The sequence below is a fragment of the Saccopteryx bilineata genome, chromosome 4, assembly GCF_036850765.1.
Source record: "Saccopteryx bilineata isolate mSacBil1 chromosome 4, mSacBil1_pri_phased_curated, whole genome shotgun sequence".
Classification (NCBI taxonomy): Eukaryota; Metazoa; Chordata; class Mammalia; order Chiroptera; family Emballonuridae; genus Saccopteryx; species Saccopteryx bilineata.
In genome coordinates this window covers 265,647,672-265,651,745 of record NC_089493.1, presented here as the reverse complement: position 1 = coordinate 265,651,745, position 4,074 = coordinate 265,647,672, and the positions used below count along the sequence as shown (strand labels likewise).

At 48.6% G+C, this 4,074-nt stretch overlaps 1 pseudogene; it reads left to right on the top strand.

Annotated features, from left to right (window-relative positions):
- The first annotated feature begins 443 nt into the window (after nucleotides 1-443).
- LOC136336413 (small ribosomal subunit protein uS2 pseudogene) lies at nucleotides 444-1,321 on the top strand (annotated as a pseudogene).
- The last annotated feature ends 2,753 nt before the right edge of the window (nucleotides 1,322-4,074 follow it).

The window sequence follows — 4,074 nt, the reverse complement described above, 5'->3', positions numbered from 1 at the left end:
TCGTTGCCCTGCTTTACAGAGTGAAAAATGGTAGGGAAGGAGGTAAGGCAGGAATTGCCGACCCCATTTTATAAAGAGAAAAACTGAAATCTGACTAAAAACCATCACAGAGCTGCTTATCCTGACCCTTAAAATGGGAACCTGCACCCTTCCCACTTGAAGGGGTAGAATTCATCAGCCAGAGTGATTTTTTAAAGTTTATTTTAGAGAGGAGAGAGAAGCAGGGAGCACCAACTCCCATATGTGCCTTGACCAGGCAAGCCCAGGATTTCGAACCGGCGACCTCAGCATTTCCAGATCAACGCTTTATCCACTGCGCTGCCACAGGTCAGGCTTCAAAGTGATTATTTAAAGCAAGAATAGGGGCTTTTCTGCGCTGGCCAGAGAGGGATCCATATGGCGTTGTTCTCAGTTCCCGTGTAACTTAAAAGGAAACTTCCACAATGTCCGGAGCCCTTGATGTTCTGCAAATGAAGGAAGAGAATGTCCTCAAATTCCTTGCTGCAGGAACCCACTTAGGTGGCACCAACCTTGACTTCCAGATGGAACAGTACATTTACAAAAGGAGAAGTGATGGCATCTACATCATAAACCTGAAGAGAACCTGGGGGAAGCTTCTGCTGGCAGTCTGTGCCATTGTTACCATTGAAAACCCCTTGATGTCAGTGTCATATCTTCCGGGAACACTGGCCAGTGGGCTGTACTGAAGTTTGCTGCTGCCGCTGGTGCCATCCCTATTGCCGGCGCTTCAATCCTGGAACCTTCACTAACTCTATCCAGGCGGCCTTTCCGGAGCCGCGGATTCTGGTGGTGACTGATCCCAGGGCTGATCACCAGCCTCTCACAGAGGCGCCCTATGTTAACCTGCCTACCATTGCTCTGTGTAACAGACTCTCCTCTGCGCTATGTGGACATTGCCATCCCTCGCAACAACACAGGGGCTCACTCGGTGGGTCTGATGTGGTGGATGCTGGCCCAGGAAGTACTGCGCATGTGTGGCACCATCTCTCGTAAATACCCATGGGAGGTCATGCCTGATCTCTACTTCTACAGAGATCCTGAAGAGACTGAAAAGAAAGAACAGGCCGCTGCTGAAAAGGCCGTGAGGAAGGAGGAATTTCAGGGTGAATGGACTGCGCCAGCTTCCGAGTTCACAGCTGCTCAGCCTGAGGTCGCAGACTGGCCAGAGGGCGGGCCCTCCCTGCCTATGTAGCAGTTTCCTACTGAAGACTGGCGCGCTCAGCCCACCACTGAAGGCCGGTCTGCAGCCCTCGCTGCTTAGCCCACTGAGTGGGTGGGGGCAACCACCGAGTGGTCTTAAGCTGTTCTTCCACGAACTCTTAAGGTTGATGGAAAATGAACAGTTTCTTAATTAATTAATTAATTAATTAAAATAAGGTAAGAGTAGGGGAGGGGAGAAGGTTGCAGGAGAGCTGAATAGAAAGGGATAAGTAGAAAGAGAAAGAGGAAGGAGAGATGAGAAAAGAGGAGGGAGGAGGGCAAGACAGCAGGTATACACAGAGCTGCCTCGGGGAAGGGAGGCCAAGAGGAAAGAAGAGAAGGAGGAGGGTAGTGTGACGCATTTGGAACCCCCAGGCTGTCTCAGACTCTGCCCCTCACCCCGCTGGGGTTTCTCCATCTGAGAAGTGGGGTGTGGGCCAGATCTGCATTTCCCCACACCAACACAGGTGGTAAAAGAATGAGCATTTCTTACTTTAGTTTAAATATATCTTCTGGCCTGTGGTGGCACAGTGGATGGAACGTCAACCTGGAAATGCTGGCGTCACTGGTTCAAAACCCTGGGCTTTCCCGGTCAAGGCACATATGACAAGCAATCAAAGAACAGCTAAAGTGAAGCAACTATGTGTTGATACTTCTTGTTCTCCCCACTTCCTCTCTCTGTAAAATCAATAAATAAAATATTTTTTTAAAGTTTTAAATAAATCTTGTTCTGGTTATCCTAGATAAGAGGTTTATATTTATGGTAGTAATATGTGATTTCAAATACCTGAAAACATGTCCCAGAAAGGGAGGTTTGGATTTGATGGCAGTAAATTGTGTGTGCAGAAGTAGACCACAGGCCAAGGGTAGTGGTGTGAGGGTAAGGTGAACTGCAGGAGAGCAGCAGGTGGAGCAGAGCCCGGCTTGCCTATGAAATTGCTGAGTAATTTAAATCCCTCATCTTCATTAAATCTCCCCACTTTTATGCAAGGAAACTAAGGCTCAGAGGTCAGGAAAGAGGTCTGGCATCTGAACTGAGATCTGTCTCAATTCAAGGTTCATGTGGTGCCTCTCACCAGTGGAGCTCAGCCTCGATCCTGTGGGCGGCAGGGCCACCCACGGTTTTGAAGTGCAGAGTCATGATCTGTGATCTAGCGACATGATTGGATCCACTGGCAGTTGTGGTAGGAAGGGACTAGGGGCAGGGAGGCTGACTGGGAGGTTATTGTAGCTGTCTAGGGGACTGGGGCAGGGGCCAGGAAGGGTTTGATTTAGCTCCACTCCACTCACTAGATCTACCCAGAGAGCCAGTGGAGAGGCAGATGCAGGACCTGAAGTGCCCTCTCCGAAGATGCCATCCACTCCCCAGCCTACATTCCAGGTTGTAAGTAAGAAGCACCTGCAGGTTTTCTAATAGCCACTTCTTGGAAGTCAGCCCAGAACCCACCTTTTGAAATTTCTCCCTAAACCCTGAGAAGACTGGCCAGTATCCATGGCACAGTGGGACCACCTTCTGCCAGGATTAATATCTTAGCTCAGCTCTCGTGTTTGTGTCCTTATATATAAAATGGGACCTAATGCCATTAGGTAGTGCAGCGGATAAAGCATCGACCTGTGATGCTGAGTCCCAGGTTCGAAACCCTAAGGTCTCACCTTAGGCTTGAGTACAGGCTCACCAGCTTGAGTGTGAGGGTGCCAGGTTGAGAGTGGGATCATCAACATGATGATCTCCCAGGTCAGTGGGAGTCAGCTTTGGCATACCATTGGGTGGAGCCCAGGATAAAAACATAGAGAGCCCTTGTGATAGGGGAGCCCCAAAATGAGAAATTTGGCTTTGGTAATAGTAGTTTTTTAGTTGTAATGAATGGGAGATATGTAAGGGTTAGGTAATAGTTAATCTGCTTGCTATTCTCTCTTAATGGCTCCCTGGCCTTTACTTTGAAATGCAGCGAAAAGTTTACCTTCGCAGAAATGAAAGCTTAAGAAATACAGGAATCTTTATGGAATCTCTTGCAGAAAGTTCCCGGAGGCACCAGACCCAGGCCATTCCGGAGTAACATCAAGGACACCGGATAGACCTGTGCCAGTGTCAGAAGGACTTCAGGGGATGCATACCTGCAAACCAGACTCCCGCCTCCTGCACACTGCTATGTGACTAACTTCATGCTCTATAATGAGTTACTAACCTCTCAAAAGATATGTAAACTGGCCAGTAAGCCAAGACTGTTAAGGCACTTCTTTTGGACAGGAGTCCCCTGCCTTCTCAAGTTGCTACAATTTGAATTAAAGACACTCTTATACCTACTTGGTTGCTGTCTCTCTTGAAATTGGCACAAATAAAAGGGGGGGTGACAGACAACATGAATCCCAGCTTGTTCTGATAACGCTTGTTCCCTAAATTCTGAGAGACGCAAGGGGGAAATAAAGCGGGGCTGAGAGGAAGGTTGAAGAGCCTAACCCATGGCTCACTGAAAGCAGGTGGGTGCAGGAGAAGGGAAGGCCTCGGCATGTGGACAAGGGTCCTCTTAATGGGCCACAGTTGAGGAGCCCAAGCCCTAAGAAGGCAACAAGTCCCAGAACAGAAGGGGACAGGAAGCCCTAACTACCCAGTTCTGTCTTGCCTGTGGCTAGGTCCCATTCCTCTCCTTGTGGAAATAGCTCCTGCTTGGAAGCCAAGGGAGGATCAGATTCTGCTGATTCACAAAGTCTAGTTGCCAAGGACCTCACTGAAAGGAGAATTGAAAGGGCAAATGTGCAGCTGCTATAGAAAACAGTCTGGCGGTTCCTCAGAATGTTAAACATTCTCAATTACCATATGGTCCAGTGGGTTAAGTGTATCTTTTTATCTTTTGT